The 19356-nt window shown below is 51.5% G+C and overlaps 1 protein-coding gene across 1 annotated transcript in view; it reads right to left on the reverse strand.

Moving 5' to 3' along the window:
* Nucleotides 1-19356, reverse strand: part of DLGAP4 (DLG associated protein 4) — a 200636-nt gene that overhangs the window by 119564 nt on the left and 61716 nt on the right. Inside the window, 1 exon segment of the mRNA XM_036824561.1 lies at nucleotides 17409-17624. The gene's annotated coding sequence lies outside the window, so the exon portion shown is untranslated.

The raw sequence follows: 19356 nt of genomic DNA on the forward strand, positions 1-19356 counted from the left end.
CTCTTTAACAAATTAATGAGAAAAAGATAAGTGACGCGTAAAAAACTGGGCAAAGTATATGAAGAGGCATTTTGCAGAAGAGGAAATTCAGATGACCGTTAAACATATAATGAAGCTCAGCCTCTCTGATAGTCGGGTGATGCTAATGAAGATGAGATGTTTCCTCCCAGCAGATTGGCAAAATTGAAGAGTGATAAATCAACTGATGGGGAGGTGCTGAGGAAATGAGAACTCAGATACATCACTAGCAGGAGTGCAAAGTGGCATAACCACCTCGGAGGGCAATTTGCAGTGTTTGTTAAAACAGAAAATCCTGCTTCCAGAGAAACATTAACACACATCTACAAGGAAGTTCATGGCAACACTGCTTAAGGTGAAGAACTGGAAACATCGAAATGTCCACCAGAAGGAGGATGGACAAAATGTGGTATCAACATATAATGGAACACTGCTCAGCAGAAGAATGAATGAACTACAGATACACTTGAACTTGGATAGAGGTCAAAAACACGGACAGTGAAAAAAGCAAAATGCAAAGATAATTCACTTATTATGACATAATTTATATAAGAAAATCATTCAAATAACACCCATGAGTTTGGGTCCGTGAAAGTTCCCTCTAGTACCTGGAAAGACTTTCAGCATTTTCTCCCTCCCTCCCTCCCTTCCTTCCTTCCTCCTTCCTTCCTTCGCTCCCTCCCTCCCTCCCTTCTTCCCTTCCTTCCTTCCTTCCCTCCTTCTTTCCTTCTTTTATCCCTCCCTCCCTCCCTTCCCTTGACATGCTTGCCCTGTGCTGACAGGTGCTGGAGATGAGGACAAGGCCCCAGGTTGTATCCTTGCCATGATAAGCATCCCACCATGACCCCTGAGCCTGGCCCCAGACTAAACCCTCATCTCAGACCCCATGTCACATCATCTCTCGGGGGCTGTGACATGGACATGATCCTGCGTCTTGCTGGTTTCCCAGGCTGTTGAGAGCTTCACAGGAGCGTGTGGATGAGGCGGGCTTGTGTCTCATAAAGTGCACCAGCTGACACCAGAGTCACCGAGGAGAGTGGCTGGTGGTGCTAAGTTTCTTGCCTCCCTTCCTCCACCACCTCATCCTCCTCTGTTATCCCTGCATCTTTCCCTTCTTTCCTTCTTCATTTGCTTTAATGCCTTGAAGCCAGGGTAGGGTGTAGTGGGAGGGTGCAGCCAAATCTCTGGGCCCAGGAGCTAATGCCTCTTTGTCTGGGCTGGGGAATTAGATCCCTAAGGCCGTAGGCGGCCATAAGAGCAGGTGGGCACCTCTTCCCAAAAGCCAAACAGGTGCCAAGGACAGCAGCCATGGTCACATCCAGGGCCTCAGATGGCCACAATAGGGCCCTGGAGAGAGGGTGGTGGAGGACGGACTAATTGGGCATGACGGCAGCCCTGTGGGCGTATTAAGCTTGGAGCTGTTAGGGTGGCTGGTGGAGGAACAGCCAGAGCTGGCCCAGCCACGGATCCCCCCCAGGGACACTTGGCTCTGGGGCTCGAGTCTGCTTGCCTGAAGGAATGTCCATCAGCTGGGGCTGCCAGGTGCTGCCCCAGCCTGGCTGCCTGTCCCGCTGGGTAGTAGCACTGGTGGTTCAGGGTGGCAGTTCTAGGCCCTTCTCTGTGAGTATCTTCTGATACTTGCTGTGCTGCCTGGAGGGGGGGAGCTTCTCTCCTTTCTCTGGGTCTAATTTCTACTAACAACTAACCTGTCAGCCCTTTCCTACCCACTGTCTCTTCTGATTCTCAAAACCACCCTGTAGGGCAGTGATTACAGCACTGTTTTGCTCTGCTAAAAATGGAGAAACAGGCCCAGAGAGGGTAAATGACTTATCTGAAGCCACACAGCTCACAGATGGCAGATCCAGGACTTGAGTTCTGGGCCTCTTTGACATCTAGTCCCTGTTTGTGACACAATGCCCTCCCTGGAGCCTAGGCCAGTGGTGAGGGGAGGGTGGTGGTGCCATAGTCCTGGGAAAGGAAAGACACTAAAGGAAGCCAAATATCGTCTGAGTCCTGCTGCCGACCCTATGCCCCCAGCGGGTCACGTCCCTTCTCTGGGCTGGACCAGATGACACCCAGAATCCTTTCCAGCTTTGATGTTCAAGTGTGTGGTTTCTAGTCTTCAAGGCTTTTTTCAGCTCTTATCACTTTCTAGCTAAGTAACCTTGGGAAGTCTCTCCTCTCTGCTTATATAGCTGTAAAATAGAACCGGTGTGCTTGTGGGGGTTTGTTAAGTGCCCAGCACAGGGCCTGGCACGTAGTAGGTGCTCAGTAAATGGGCATCCCCTTCTTTTCCATACAATCCCTGAGCCTCACACCCTCTTTCAGATCTGGCTCAAATCTCACACCTTTAAGGAAACCCCATAAGATTCTAAAAGCATATACTTAACAATCCCTTCTTGCCTTCCTCTGTGTGTAAGACTAAGGTCACCCCATCCACTCATCAGTTTACAAAGCCCAACTCCACCCATTAGCTTGTGCAGTGCTACCGACAACCTTCCTATTATGACTGCGGAAACAGAGGCTGGAGACAGACAGAGTCCTCAGTTCACTTAAATTCTCTGGGATTCAGTTAGCTCACATCTAAAATGGGGATACATATTAGTACCTTTCCTGCAGTTTGATGTTTAGAAATAAAACAGCGTAATACATTTAAGTCCTTAAAAGAGCGCTTGGTAGACAGTAACATGGTCCCGAATCCTACCTCAGATATTGCTTGGATTTTATCAATGCCAAGGCCAAAGCCTCTGATGTCCCAACTGGGTTCCCAGAAAACCAGTCCTGGAAATGACTCATGAGAACTCTGTGAAGACAGAACCACGGACAGCATCCCCAAACACTGGGACAGGGCCAAACCCTCTGTCAGCACCACGGACAACACCCTGCCATCCACACCAGGGACAAGGCGACCGTATCGCATGCGCTCCAAACAGCCCAGTGCCAAGGTCAGTGACAAAATCCCCACCACCCATGCTGGGGTGGCAATGAAAGCCTCTGTTTTCCAGCTAGTTATCTGCTCCGGAATTTGTAAGGCCCAGAACAGGCTACTTCTTTTTCTATTTCCATTTGTAGTCATTTATGCCAATGGCCTGTTTTCCTGTTTCTCACCCAGTGATTGGGGTACCTCAGGAAGGCTTTCTAGAGGTATTCGACTGGGAAAATCCATCTCCCTAGGCCAGGAGAGCCTCCCAAGCCTTTCCTTTTTTTCACTCCTGGCCTCATTTCAGACACAAGTAGTGATGGCCACCAGGCAGAGTGTCATGGCCAAGGGTGGCAGCAAGGCCCAGGCCCATTGCCACCTCATCTCAAGGGCTGGGCTCGTTGCTCTGTTCTCAAGATACTGAATAAAGAGAAAAAGCACTTCTGAGTGGAATGGATCCCACTCCATCACTCATCTCTGAGGCCACCTTCTATTGGCTCCTTGTCCATTTGATGAGGGCTAGATTCCTGCCCTACCCGCCTCCATCTCTGACCTCACAGGCCACCTGCATGGTCTCAGAGCAAGCATCGTGAGCTGCCTTGGGCCCTTCTTCAAAGATCTGCAGGGTTTCAGTTCAGCAGGGACCCAAGAAAAGCCAGAAACTCAGTCCTTCTGAGAAAGCAGAAGGGGAAGATGAGGCCACAAAAGAATACCAGTGCCCTCCTCTGATAAACGGGAAGAAGGCCACCTTCTCAGAGTTGTGATAAAATGACGTGGTGTGTCCAACACTGAGCCTGGCGTACAATAGGGGCTTAGTAAATGTCCATTCCCCCTTCCCAAGAAGGAAAATATAATGATGGTAATGATGATCACTACCAATATTGAGTGCCTACTACATGCCGGGTGCTGGGTCAAGGTCATCAGAGGCAGGAAAGGCAAGGATTATTATATCTATTTTGTTGATAAGGAAACCAAGGCTCAAAGCAGTCAAGAAATCTGCCGAAGATCACATAACCAACCAAATGACAGAACCAGATCTCTACCCTCAAACTCCAGGCTGCTTCCCCCTACCTCCATGAGATCTCTGATAACTACAGTCATACTTCTCACCTGGGGGACCCAGCACAGCCCATTTGCTACTTGCCCACATACAATGTTGGAAGCTCCATGCCCAGCTACTTGGCTGTTGTCAAGCTGCTGGGCCCAGATACTGGAGCAGGTGAGGATGGAAGCAGAACCCGAACCCCTTGCCCTCTCAGGCCCCCAGGAGATTTCAAGGGGCTCAGATGCAGTCCCCTCCCCACCCTCTCCTAACATGGCAAGCTGGCACTAGCCCACCTGCCTATGTATTGCCTACATACCCAGCATCACTGAGATCCCACATAGGGCCCCTCACACTTGTCATACAGATGAGGACACTGAGGCCCAAGGAGGGGACGGGGCTTAACTCCAGGATACATGAACAGATGTGATCTCAGGACTCCAGACTCCTTCTCCAGTGCTCTTGACCCTAGACTGTGGGCTCAATGGGGGCAGGAGCCACAACACTCTTGTTCACTGCTAGGTCCCCAGCACCCACCTCAAGGCCTGGCCTGCAGCAATTTTCTTTCCCCACTTCTTCTGTGGGGAGGGGCAATGTGTCACCCACTTTCTCTATCCAACCCAAAGAACCTTGCACACAGTAGGCCCATAATGAGTATTTCTTAAATTATTTCATTCATTCAGCACTCTTTATTAAGTGCTTAATGTGTGTCAGGCACTGCTCTAGGTGGTGGGACCACAGCAGTAAGAAAAAACAGACGTAAGTAAATGGACATTCCAATCCTCCTGTGACACTGATTGGACTGGAGTGAATCTGCCTGTTTCCTTGCCTGTTTTCCCTACTCTTTGTGGAAAGGGCAGACACTGTCCCTGTCATGCCTCCAGGACTGTATACGGTGCCCAGAATACGATATATGCTTGCTGAATCAATGAATGAGTGAATGAATACAGTAGAGCAGTATAGTAAAGGAAGCCACCATATACTGAGAGGGTGCTCTATTCCAGGTGCTAAATATTTTATGCACATTATTAATCTCACAGAATCTTCCCAACAGCCTCTGTGAGGTGGGCACATTAAAGCGGATCCTGCTAGCTATCTTGCTAGCTGTTGTTTCTTTTTGCCTAATTAGCAGAAGTGTCCAGTTAGAAATACTCACTTCGGGCTTCCCTGGTGGCGCAGTGGTTGAGAGTCTGCCTGCCAATGCAAGGGACACGGGTTCGAGCCCTGGTCTGGGAAGATCCCACATGCCACGGAGCAACTAGGCCCATGAGCCACAATTACTGAGCCTGCGCATCTGGAGCTTGTGCTCCGCAACAAGAGAGGCCGTGATAGTGAGAGGCCGGCGCACTGCGATGAAGAGTGGTCCCCACTTGCCATAACTGGAGAGAGCCCTCGCACAGAAACGAAGACCCAACACAGCCATAAATAAATAAATAAATAAATAAATGGATTATCACGTTTAAAAAAAAAAGAAAAAAAAAAAAAAGAAATACTCACTTCACCAGCTGCCCTTGCAGCAAGGACGGCCATGTGACCACATCTGATAAATGAGATGTAGTCAAAAGTCCACTGAGTGGGGCTTCTAGGAAATCTATTGTTTTCCAGATTTTAAGAAGGGCAGATTCAGAAAGCATGCAGTCTTTATTTCCTTTGTTCCACCTGGAATTCAGATGCATCTGGAGATGGAGCAGCCACGAGAACAAAAGACACACACTAAGGATGACAGAGGCCTGGGCCCTTGATCACTTGCTTGACGTGCTGCACTGGCCCTGGCCTGCCTCTGGGATCCTTGTTACATGAGAATAATCTCCTGGGTGTTTGTATCACTGTTATTTTCTTTTTTTCTTCTGTTAAATGCAGCCAAATTCAATTCCAATTGATTCAGTATTATAACAAGTGAGGCTCAGAGAAGTCAAGTGATTTTCCTAAAGTCACACAGCAGGTAAACAGATCTGGAATTGGCCTCTAGGTCTAGTGCAGGTAAGTGCCTCAGCCTGTGCCCACTCCCTCACCTGTATGCTGTCAGTCCCAGGCCTGATACCCCACACCCAGCACTTGGCTCTCCTCTAAGATTCTTCCCCCATGTCTCCTCTCTCACCTGACTTCACCTCCCAAGTACACCCAGGTGCAGATCCTCCCTTGCAAACGTTCCTGTCTCAAGTCCCAGGATTCTGCTCATCTCCTGACCCCAGTGAAGTGCTCTCTCCCTCCTATCTGCTCACCCACCTCTACCTGGCCCAGAACAGTGTGCACAGCGGGCTGTCAATCAATCTTTGCAGACGTGTGTCCTGGTTCCCATCTCTTCCCCACCGGGCTCCTGCACCCGCCACCAGAATGACCGTCCACAAGAGCAGTTCTGACTGGACCTGGTATCCAAGGCCTCCAGGATCTAGCTCCTGCCTCCCTCCCAACATTCCCTCTGCCCCCTGTCTTTTTACCCTGACCAGCATTTGCAGGGTCAGCTCCAACTTCAGATCACAGAGAAGCCCCCTCTGCCCACCCTGCCTCGAGTAGGTACCCACCACCACCAGCCCATGCCACCTCCTCTCTCAGCCCCTTGGTCAATTTGAGCACAACCTACAATCTTGTTAGTTTGCTGTTTGCCATCTACAACCTCCCCCCATCCCCACGAGAACCAGAGCTTCTTGAGGGCAGGAAGCAGGCCCATCTTTTCCACCCGTTTCCCCATGTCTGGCATGAGGCCCAGTATTCAGGCTCAGTCAGGAGGTGCTGAATGGAGCTCAGACTTGCTTCCCACGCCTTCCCGCCTCCCCCCCTTCTACTCCAGCCGAACAGCACTACTCAGGCTTCCTGAACCCTCCTATTGCTGTCAATGCCCAGAGCTTCCCCCCAACTCCGCCTCCACCCAGGACTTCCTCTCCCTTCCGTCCATCAAAACCAAGCTGTTCTGTGTCTCATGTCCTCAGGATGTTGCTTGTATCTCAGCACCAACAGAATTCAAGCAGATGGGCATTCCAGACTCCAGCGGGGGTGAATGAAACTTTGGGACAGAGAGCGTGTGTGCGTGCGTGTGTGTTTGTGTGTGTATGTGCATACGTGCTGGAGTGTCTGGCCACCTACACTCTACCCTGGATGTGGCAGCCTCTGTATGTTCCTTTTCTTGCATTTCTGCCTCTGGTCACCACTATTGGAGCTCATTTTGAAATGCTCCGATATTCCCTAGGTAGCTGCCACTGTAAGAAAGAAGAAGAGAAAAATAGCAATATTTACTAAGCCTTTACTATGTGCCAGGCGTTGTTCTAGGCCAAATAATAATGATGACGACGATGATGATGATAACGATGATGATGATAGCAGTTAGTGTTTGTTGAGCGCTTAGCACGAGTCTGACCCCATCCTAAGGGCATTTACTCAGACAGATGCTATTATTATCCGCATTTTACAGATGAAGAAAAAGAGGTTCAGAGAGGTGGAGCCACCTGTCCAAGGTCACAGACACATAAGTAGTCTTCTTTTTCTTTCTTTCTTTCTTTTTTTTTTGGCCACGCCGCAAGGCATGCGGATCTTAGTTCCCCGATCAGGGATCAAACCCGTGCCCCCTGCAGCAGAAGCACAGAGTCTTAACCACTGGACCGCCAGGGAAGCCCCTAAGTAGTCTTGAGTTCGGTTCCCTCTAAACCAAAACCTGCTCCTCTGCGAGGCTGATCTGCCAACACCCAGGGGCCTTGGCGTAGGGGAGGACGTACTGCTTCCACTTGCAAACTATTGCTGCCTCTGAATGCAAAGCTGGAAGCCACCCTTCCTGACCTGGGGCTCTCCGGGGGGGAGAGCTGGGCTGGTAAGACTTACCCTAATCTGCAAAGCTGTAGAACAGTGCTCTAGCCCCCGCCAAGGGCCAGGCCTGAGGAGACGTGGGGTGGACGGAAGTCAGTGAGCCTGGGCTCCACCTCCCCGGTTAAGGCTGAAGATTCTCCCAACAGCCAGGGCCAAATTTATCTGCCAGTCCCCTGAAGAGCTGATTCCAGCGTCTGTCTGGAAATGTCAGCCCGTGTGGTTGCAGGAACGTGGGGAGCGTTTTCCTCTAAATAGCAGGAAGCATATGGGAGGCGGATGGCGCCCGCCGCCCCAACCTGCCAACTCTCGCTCAAGCAGGAACTAAAAGGGGCCCAGAAGGGTCTGGAATTCCTACCACCTCCAGGGGGGTGGGGGGAGGGGAGGAGCTGGAGACAGACAGTGGCAAGGAGAAGGCCAGAGACTGGGTCCTGAAGGGTGGGCGGGCGGGAGCATCTGACCCACATACAGCAAGTTGAGGTCCTCAGAGGGAAGTGACACACCCAGGAATTTAGTAAAACATCAACAACGATGAAAACCACTCACAGAGCACTTGCTCTGCCAAATCTGGGTTAGGCACTCTATTTGGATGATTTCACTTAAACTTTACAATCAACTCGAAGACAGGGGCTGCTATTTTCCCTATATTACAGATGAGAAAACTGAGGCTCAGAGAAGAAAAAACATGATGTCAAAGACTCTCTGGACTAGAAAGGACCTTCCAGATTCTCAGCAGAATTACAAATACTCTATAGACATTTTGGTCAAGTTGTGATGCAGCTGATGCTTGAATACTCCCAGTGATGGGGAGTTCATTATCACCAAGTTAGCCCATCTGCAGAGAATTCTTTGTATCCAAATGGTTTTCCTAACCTTAGCTGGAATCTCCTTCCCCGGAGCTTTTCCCCTGGGTCTGATTGCCAGACCCTGACCCTGCCTTCCCCCACAGAGAGAGAAAGGCAGGGAGCAAGGCCCCCTCAAGGTCTCTGGTTTCCCCTCTGCAGGTGACACACCCCAGTTCCCTTGCCCACCTCTGCACCCGTGACCGTGATAACCAGAGGAGCCCCCAGTCACCAGCACTTAATGTGTGCCAGGTTCTGTGCAAAGCCTGCCCCTCCCACATCCTCCTCTGACCCTTCCCACAATTCCTGGGGAGGTACTATCATCACCCCATTTTATGGAGAAGCAAAATGAGGCTCCATGGGGGGAAGGGACTTACCTCAGTCATTCAGCGGGGACATGGGGACCCTGGAGGCCTCACTGGGCTGCTGCTCTAAGTCTCATGAAAGCGGAAGAGGTCCCTGCTGGCCCCACCTGGGGACCCTCTCACTGACACTGAGCCAGCCTTTGCCAGGATTTCCCTCAAAACTGGTCCACAGGGCCCCCAAGCCCACACCACCCCTCTCTCAGGATCAAACTCAACCTTCCCTCTCCCCTTCTGCAGCACCCACTAAGTCCCCAAGTCCTGTTAAGCCTCCTTGCTAAGCACCCTTCTGAGCCATTCCCATGGTCCTGCCCTGCCTCTTGTCACCCCCAACTGTCACCAGCCCAATGTGCCGGTTTTTCTAACACCCAAACCTGCCCTGCCCTTGGCTCCCTTCTACTCCAAGGATCAAATGCAAACTCCCTGGCCCAACAGTTGAGGCCTTCTAAGCTTTGGCCTGGGCTGACCTCTCCAGCCCTTTCTCCCCCCAACCCCTCATGCCCGGTGGCCTAAACGCTTAGCAGGAAGCAGGCGAGATCTTTGTGTAGCCCAGTTCCTCTACCTGGTGTAACCTTCCCAGTTGTTTCTCATGAAGAACCCCTATTCATCCTTCAAGACTCTGCTCAGAGGGACAGAATCAATTGCTCTGGCCCCAGAGATCCCCAAGTGATCAGCACCTCCCTCTGATCTGCCATGTGTCACCTGCCATCTGTGATGGAGGCGCCTCTCTCCTCGGCTGAACTGTGAACTCCCCCCAGGCAGGGCTGCTCTAATGCATCTTTGTAGCCTGGTGTCTAGGACAGCGCCTGGCACATGGCAGGTGCTAATAAATATCTGTGGAGTGTGAGAATGAATGATTAAATGGGGACTGTGGGACGCAATGAAGTATTAGAGACGACCCATAAAACATGGCTCATGTGTATCACAGCTTTGATGTATCAGGAACAAAAAATGCTGCTGTCAAAATAAACAGACACAAAAATTTTGGTAAATGAAGACTTTGCTGGCTGCCTCCGAATTTAGAAGGGTATCAGGGGACGATCTGAGGTAGCTGGAGCTTCCAAGAAAAAAGCTGTCCAAGTAGATGAAGTAACCAGGGCTCACCTGAAGGATGGTAGGAGGGCCCTGGAGGGGGCAGGGGTGGAAGAGACTAGGTCCATGTCCCAGACCTGCCTCTAACTTGCTCTGTGTTTTTGTATAAGTGGCTTGGCCTCTCTGAGCTGAGTTTCTTGTTTGTAAAATGCAAAGGGCATTTGGAGAACTGCTGAGGCAGATGTGTGTCCAAAGGCCTAAACACTACTCTGCTGTCGGGCTGATGTGACACTTTCTGCCTGTCCCTCTTCAAGCTCCCAGCAGGCTGTGCAGACACTCAGGGCTCCATGGCTTTGGAACCCTCTGGCCTGAAAATGCAGGCCCCTGGCAGCCCTCCCAGCAGGTCATTCGGGAGAAAGACCTCAGTGGCAGGTGGGTGGGCAGTGTTCCGGGTGTGCCTCAGGCAATGGCAGGATTGTGGACTTCATCCTGTGCAGGGGTTTTCTAACTAGAGGTGGAGGGAACAGAGAGTGAGCTCCCCATCTCTGGGGGTATGCAAGCAGTGGCTGGATACATCGGGACAGGAATTCTGACCCAGGGTGGGTAGGAATTTAGACCGGTAGATATCTAAGGCCCCCTCTTAAGGGGCCACTGGGTCTCTTCTCTCCTTCCCTACATGGAGCCTCAACCTGATCCCTCCATGGTTGTACTCTCAGCACCAGCCATATTGAGCTTGCTGACACTTCCCTCCTTCCACAACATCCTTCAAAGACTCCCCACTGCCTTCAGGATCAAGGCCAAGCTCTTATCCTGGCACTCAAAGCCCCTGTGATCAAGGCCTGCTGCTGCTCATCCACTGGTTGTTCTCCCACCACATGTGCCTCTATGTGCCTCATTGTTTCTTCCACCTACAATGTTCTTCCTGTATTCTTGGCTACTCAGCTTAGGTGTCACCTCCTCCAGGAAGCCTTCTTTGCTCCCATGCTAGCCCTTGTGTTCCCTCAGCCCCGGTATGCACACCCACATTCCAGATGAATCATCCGTGGGCTCCTCCCACTCCTCCAAAGACTACAGGACCTTTGGAGGCCAGGAGGGCTCCCCTCTCCTGCCCCCCACTGGGCCCAGAGTAGACTCTGACACAGAGAGAGCCAATGTCTCCTGAGCTGAACTGGCACTTCAGAGATTCTGACATTCTGATTCCAAGAGAGTCTAAAGCTGCCTCAGGGAGCTTCTGATTGTAAGGTCTGGGATCAGGACTCCTTTCAATAGTTGTATTGTTTTTTTCTGATTATGAAAGTTACACATCTTGGGAAATTCAGATAAGTACAGGAGGGGGAATTTGCTGTGTTTGGCTATTGTTGGGTCTACTTTAGGCCACAGCCCTATATTTTCTCTGGGGAAGCTACTCTTCCCCACTCTCCACTGGTAAAGTTCTGGGTGTCAACTCCACCTCCAGCTGTGGGGTGGTACATAGGCCCAGGCTGCCAATCAGAGCACTTGATTAAGGAACGGGCGTGTCCATAAATTTGACCAATCAATGCCAAGACTCTGTTCTGGGACTTGTGTCTGAGCTATCTGGGAAGAAGTCTTGCATAGTCCTCTGGACAGGCATCTTATCACCTGTATGAGAAAGCCCTATGAGAACATAGGAACAACCCAGAGAAAGCAGAGTTGAGAAATGGTGACTAAAAATCAGGTCCTGGGGGGACTTCCCTGGTGGTCCGGTGGTTAAGAATCCTCCTTCCAATGCAGGGGACTCGGGTTCGATTCCTGGTCCGGGAACTAAGATCCCACATGCCATGCGTGGGGCAACTAAGCCCGTGCACCACAGTTACTGAGCCCGTGCGCCACAGCTACTGAGCCCGCATGCCTCAACTAGAGAGCCCGTGTGCCGCAAACTACAGAGCCCATGCGCCCTGGAGCCTGCACACCGCAATGAAAGATCCCGCGTGCCGCAACTAAGACCCGATGCAGCCAAAAATAAAATAAAATAAATAAATAAAAATAGAAAAAAAATAAAGTGTGTTTAAAAAAAATAGTAAAAATCAGGTCCTGGGGACTTCCCTGGCGGTCCAGTGGTTAACACTCCGTGCTTCCACTGCAGGGGGCATGGGTTTGATCCCTGGTCGGGGAACTAAGATCCTGCATGCCACATGGTGAGGCCAAAATAATACTAATACTAATACTAATACTACTACTAATAAATTTTTTAACAAAACAGTGGTAGAAAAAAAATCAGGTCCTGGTGACAAGGTCTGAGCCCCTGGACCCAGCTGAGCCTAAAGCTGGACTTGCCTCTGGATTTTACATTCACAAGCCAATAAATTCCATTTTTGTTTAAACGAGTCTGGGTTGGGTTTTCTGTCACTTGTACCTGAAAAGTACCTGAATGATACAAGCAAAAATAAAAATAGAGCTTGTCCATATCTCACCATCCAGAAGAAAATGCTACGAACAGTATAATGGGCAGGAGCATGCATGTATTTATATATACATTTCCTAACAAAAATGAGATCATACAACATACACCATTTTATAACCTCCTGTTTTTCCCTCAACAATGCACCACGGACATGTTTCCATGTCAACAAGAATAGATCTACAGCACTGTCTCCACTGCCGCTGAGAACACCATTGTCTGGCTGGACCGTAATTTATTTAACCATCTCTTGCTGATAGATAATTGGGTAGTTTCTAATTTATCACTGTCTTCAGGAAAGGTGCAGTGAACTTACTTGTAAAACGCGTATGTTTGCTCTTGCTGGATTATTTATGACTAAGATTCCGTGATTGCAAGAGTTTGACTTCACCAGTATAAGTTTCTCTGCTTGAGATTTAAGATTCTCTGAGTGTCTGTAAGGTAGCATCTGTCTTCCCAGGCAGGGTAAATGGTTATCAAAAAAAAGCAAATCCAGGGCTTCCCTGGTGGCGCAGTGGTTGAGAATCTGCCTGCCAATGCAGGGGACATGGGTTCGAGCCCTGGTCTGGGAAGATCCCACATGCCGCGGAGCAACTAGGCCCGTGAGCCACAACTACTGAGCCTGCGCGTCTGGAGCCTGTGCTCCGCAACAAGAGAGGCCGCGATAGTGAGAGTCCCGCACACCGCGATGAAGAGTGGCCCCCACTTGCCACAACTAGAGAAAGCCCTCACACAGAAACGAAGACCCAACACAGCCATAAATAAATAAATAAAAGGTTAAAAAAAAAAAAAAAAAAAAGCAAATCCAGGGTGTCTCCATAACAGTGTCTCTGGCGAGAGTGCTTATTGGAAGATGCAAGTGAGTTGGTGGGAATGTAGCTGGGGCTTGGGGACGGGGGCAGGGGGTGGTGCTGACCTGGGGTCCAGCCAGCCATGTGCACCCCATTAAGCTGCCCACCTCCCTGGGCCTCATCCCTGCTGGGTCTGACTCTCAGTAACGAGGGAAAGGCGAGTCGGGGGACCAGTTGGCACTGAGGGTCCTGGCAGGACGTGACAAGAGCACAGCAGGTAGGTGTCACCTCTGGAGGTCACAGTGGTGAAAGCAGCCGCCACCAGTGATGCAACAATGGGACTGTTCCAGCCCTCTACGTGTTTTAACTCAGTAAAGCACCACAACCACCCTCTGATGCTGTTCTGTGTCACTCAGGCCCCCTTCCCCCTTCATCTTTATCACGTCACCATTAATTTCCTTCGAAGCACTGATGAAGTCGCTGCGTATTCAGTTTATTTGCTGGGGTGTTTGTATAATATCTGTCCCTCCCTAAGGCTGTGTGCTCTGCAAGGGGCACAGACTAGCAGGGACTAGCACTCAATAAATGTCCCGGGAATGCAGGAATGCCTCTGGGGCTGGTGCCGTCTGCAGAGCAGGCGCCTCTGCTTTGGGGCTTGGAGATACCCTCTGCCGTGTCACCCTCCAGGCCATGTTCCCAGCACCAGTTTGGGGACCCACAGGTCTGCCTTAGAACTTGACTCCAGTCATGGGCTGCTTGGAGCTTCCGTGCCAGGTGTCTGCCGGGCTGGGACCCCAGCCCCGAGCAGTGCTTGCTGCACACACAGGACACAGGGCCCTGGAGACAGCAGAGCTGGTGGAGCAGCTCCACTCCTCACTGGCTGTGTGGACTTGGGCCAGTCATCTCCTCTCTGGAGGCCTCAGTCCCCTCATCTATAAAATGGGGCCAATACCATTGACCTCTCGGGGTTGTTCTAAAGACTAAGGAAGATAATGGACGTACTTAGCACACAGTGGGTCCTCAGGAAATGGCAGTTCGGCCCCACGTGCAGTTAATTCAGAGGTTGGGCCTGACCCTCTCTCACCTGGATGATCTCTTTTTACCTTGAGTGATCCCTGGCCTCCTCCCCTGGCCTGTCCCTAGGGAGGTCCCATTCCTATCCGTCAACACATTAGATGGCTAAATGCTCTGCTCTGACCCCTTGCCACACTCTCAGATGCTTCATGTATTGCCTACGGCCACAGATACCTGCCTGGCCTCCCAAGCCTTAAGAACGCAATGGCAGCGACACACATCGGAGGGACAAATGGAGGATCCCCTGCCCTTTGGGGGGAACTTCCTGGCCCCCAATCTCGAACATGGGACAGTGATGCCGGCCTGAGTCAGTCTGTCCTATTTCTCATCCCATCTCTCCCACCTGAGCACTCTTCGACAACATGATAAATAACTCTACCCCTCTAAGCCTCACTTTCCCCCTCTGTAAAATGGGTAGAATAATAGACTGTGAGAATTCAATGAAATAAGGTAAAATGTTTTGCAAAGAGCCTGGCATTTAGTAAGTGCTCAAGAAGTATTAACTATTACTGTTATCATTGCTCTTTAGCCTTTCTACTGTGAAACCTAATTCATAGAGAAAAGTAGACAAAACAAAAATGTTTACTGCAATAAATGATCACAAAACCACCTGGGTCAATGAATAGAACACCGCTTACCCCTCAGAAATCCCTCCTGCCCCACTCTCAATCCTTATATCCTCTTTTCTTCACAAAGGTAATCCTTTTCCAGACTTTTATGGTGCTGTTACCATTATTAATAATAAAAAGCAAATGAAAAGAAAGAATGTGTGGCTACTCTGTCCCTACCCAGCCAGGCTCCCGGACCCCTGGCTGCCTCTGCCCTGGGCACGGAGACTCCCCATCCAATTTCCCAACTTCGACTTTGGCTGTTCTTTAAATAACCAGCTCGTTAGCAAAATACCAGCAGTAACACCTCTCTCGCTGACGCCCGGTCCTCCATCTTTCGGCGCAGTGCTGACGGCTGTGCTCCCAGCTTGTGCCAAGGAATCCCGTTCTCCGTCACTGGGCCACACATGCCAGGGGCTGCCAGCTACGCTGTGTTCTTGGAGGCCACGATCCTGTCCCTCCGGCCAGGCCTGGCTGGTGCGGGGCGGGGCAGGGAGGTGGGCAGAGAGTGGCGGTAATTTTCTGGAAGGACTAGAGTGTTGCCGGGTGAGCCCTCTCCCCCAGGTCCATGCCTCGGTCTCCCCATCGACCTCCCACAGGGTCACTAGGAGCTTAACTGAGATGATGAAGAAAATGAAGCATTAGCACAGTGCCAGGCACATAGTAACTGCTCACGAAATGGCCACTGTCATTCAGGTTGCTCCTGTCACATACTTAGTCCCTAGGGAGGGCATGCAGGGCCTAGGGCACCACCAGGAGTATCTGCATATGATTAAATCCCACAGACACAGCTCTCAGACCAGGTGGCCTTATCACGTCTTTTCCTGCGACATCTCTTCCGCCAAATGTAACAGCTGTGTGTAGCCACTACAACAGCCCAGGCCAGATCGGGGGAGCTGGCCTGGGGGCATCTAATTAATAGGGCCCCTTTCACAGTTATTAGTACTAAGAAGGGGGCACCGGACGAGTATGCAGCTCTTGCTCCTGAAGAAGCACTTCTATATACATTATCTACAGCGAACTTCCCAGGTTTTTTATTATCCTATGACATTGGTATACTATCCATATTTACGAGTCTTTTCCCTTCTCATAACCATCCCATTAGGGAGTTGATCAGTTGTTGTCAAGACGAGGGAGAATGGGGACCAGAGGGGCTGGCCGCCTTGCTGAAGGCTTGAGTGGACTGCCAGCTCTCTGGGGTCAGCAGGGACCAGCGGCTGGCCCATAGGCCAGTGGGCTCTTGGGTCCTGCTAGTGTCTGGGTGGAGGGAGGTGAGAGTGCCTTCCTCCTCTCCCTTTCTCCTTCCTCCCACGTAGATTTACTGTATACCAACTACGTGCCAGGCACAGCTGCTGGCTGTCCGGTAGGGAACGAAGCAGTGTTTCCCGACCCTTGGGTTGCTGAGGCCAGACTAGGAGGTAGATCTTAAACCAACAACCCCATGTAGTGCTGAGTGGTGGTTGGGTGACCTTGGGCGAGCCCCTTGAACTCCTTTTTTTTTTTTTTTTGGCTGTGTCGGGTCCTAGTTGTGGCATGTGGGAACTTCGTTGGCGGCGCGTGGGCTTCTCTCTAGTTGTGATGTGTGGGTTCCAGAGCGCATGGGTTTTGTAGTTTGCAGCACGTGGGCTCTCTAGTTGAGGCATGACAGCTCAGTAGTTGTGGTGCGCAGGCTCAGTTGTCCCGCGGCATGTGGGATCTTACTTAGTTCCCCGACCAGGAACCTGCATCCCCTGCATTGGAAGGTGGATTCTTTACCACTGGACCACCAGGGAAGTCCTCCCATGAGCTCCTTTGAGCCTCGGTTTCCTCATCTGTGAACTAGTCACACCTGCACAACCTGGGGAGGTGGTAGGAGAATAAGATGCAGGAAAGTGGTGCCTGGTGCTGTGGCTGGAGCTGAGTGGGGGCACCCTGTTGGGATCATTGTTGTGGGAAGGATGATCAGGGATGCTGCAGGGCCGGGCCCCTCATCCATGTTGGGGTCAGGCATGGAGGGGACAGGAGGGTTGCCAGTGGAACAAGCTGGAGGGGTAGGAACAACAGGGCTCCCCAAGATTCAGGAACTCTGATGGCCTCACCTCAGCCCCCGCCCCCGGGGTCTCATAAGCTCCATGGCTTCCGGCCTGGCCCGACGTTCCCCTTCCCTTCCTGAGCCCGTGTCACCAACCCCCCAGCCCCTTGGGTGTGGTAAGAGCTGGCCTTTGAGATGGATAGAGCTGGGCTTTCTGTGCATCCTCAGGCAGGTGGTTTCTCCTCTCTGAGGCTCTTTCCTCTGTAAAATGGGCGCAGTCATTGTGCCCAACTTCTGGGTTGTCAGGAGGACTGGATGAGACACGTGGTTAAACTATAAATTGAGCCCAGACGTATAAAAGCTCTCACTGAGGTCCCTTCACCAGCATGTGGGTGCAGCTGGGTGGAAGGCTGGACATTTCCCACTGGGCCGAGCACGGGTCTGCGGATGAGCAGCCCCTGATTCCGTGTGCCCAGGCTGCAGACACAGTTACTTACCAACCCTGGAGCTATGTGCGGAGGGGAAATGGGAACCAGTCGGGAAGCAGCAGGCGTCACCCCTCGGGAGCGGGTGCTGGACCGAGGGCTGGCACACACATCCTCCGGGCGCTTGATCAGAGGTGCTGGAGGAAGCAACGTGGGACGGGGCCCTCCAGTACCTGGAATGACCAGGTTCTGGCCACCAGGCCCCTGGCAGTGGGGAGGCACGGGTGCCTGCAAGAATGAAGGAAAACGTCAATTAGGAGGTGGCCGGGGATAATCCCTCCACCCTGAGACCCCTGGACTGGCCCTGGGGACGCTGGGGAGGGGGACACCACGGAGCAATCATCATAGAAACCCAAGTGTTCGTACAACACTACATTTTCCAAAGCACTCTGGCATCCCGGCTCACGAGGGCCCCTACATTGTTTTTCAGAGGGGTATTTGCATGTCATGCATATTTACAATGATTTCCCCACCACCCACAGAATCCCCACAGCAGCTGGGAAGCTGGGGTTCCAAGGGCTCAGATCCTACCCATCTTGCTTCTCCCTCTTTTTCCCTGGATGGGGGCAGTCAGGAAAGGGGCCAGAGTCACATAGTCCCGAGTTCGAACCCCAGTTGAGCCCTCACTCTCCCGGCGACACTGGGCAGGCAGCTGCCCCTTTCTGAGCCTTAGTTTCCCTGCTTGTCAAATGGAAATAAGAGTACCACCTCTGAGGTCTCCTGTGAGAATTAAGAAGATAATGCAGGTAGAATACCTGGCACAGAGTATGTGCCTGAAAAAGACCCTTCAAAGAGGCTCGGTCCCTGTCCCCTGCACTCAGAGCAGGAGGCACTGCACATCACCACCCCCCGACCTCCTACATCACAGGGTCTCGTCTCGTCCGAGAGGCACAGGGAAGCCAGGTGTCCCTCTCCACCACCTCTGCTGAACAGGTGCTGCTGCTCCTGCTTGGATCTTTAAATCAGCAGGAACCAGGCCCTCCTGGGAGAAGAAAAAGGCCCCCCCATTCCACACCCCCACTCCCAGGAGCCTCTTGGTTGCTTTGGAGGCCTCAGTGGAAGCCCCCACCCTTGCTCTCTCATTCTACAGGTGGAGAAACGGAGACACAGGGGTCATCTAGCTGATTTGGGGACACACAATCCAAGTGGTTGGGCTGGGATCTGAACTCAGGCTTTCCCCCTCAGCCCCGGGAGAAGAAGTCCAGGGGTCAGTTCACAGTAGGAATACGGAGAAAGGGGCAGTGGATGATGGGGGAGGTTCATCTTTTTCTCCTGGTTACACCAGGGCCCTGGAAAGCCCTCATAATCTCTAACTTCTCTATATCTGCACCTCCTTTGACCTCATTGTCTCCTCACAGCGCTACAGTGTTATCTGTATTTTTCAAAAGGAGAAACTGAGGCTCAGAGAACTTCAGTAATTACCCACACCGAGGAAGAGTCAGGGCATCTGATTCCAAGACCTGGTACTTAACCCCAGTGTGGCCCTGCTTCCCCAGGTGGGGAAATCTTCAACCCAGAAAAACAGGCATAACCGTCTGGATGAAAAGTGTTTAAATAGAAGGAAAAGAAAACACTGACTTCCAAAACATTCTGAATTAGCAGACACAAATTCTTAAAAGATTCCAAGATGCACCATGGGGCGTGAAAATTGCCAGTACATGAAAATTCAGTGCTTGGGAGGATGCGTGCCTGACCAAGTTGTCACTTTTAGCCAAAATCAGTGGGAGCCCAAAGCGGAAGGAAGAGAGGTGACGGCAGAGGGAGGCATCCTGGGCAGGGCAGTGGGGCAAGGGGTCCCAAGACCTGCCCTGGAGTCTGCCCAACTTCCTTGTTGAGGGACCAGAGCAAGTCTCCTCCTGACTGCCCACTTTACAACAGGTGGGAGAAGCCTGCAAGACAGTCTCTTAGGTTCTTGTCAGCTCTGATGGTGATTAAGATTCGGGGACTTCCAACAGGGATG

The sequence above is a fragment of the Balaenoptera musculus genome, chromosome 15, assembly GCF_009873245.2.
Source record: "Balaenoptera musculus isolate JJ_BM4_2016_0621 chromosome 15, mBalMus1.pri.v3, whole genome shotgun sequence".
Taxonomy (NCBI): Eukaryota; Metazoa; Chordata; class Mammalia; order Artiodactyla; family Balaenopteridae; genus Balaenoptera; species Balaenoptera musculus.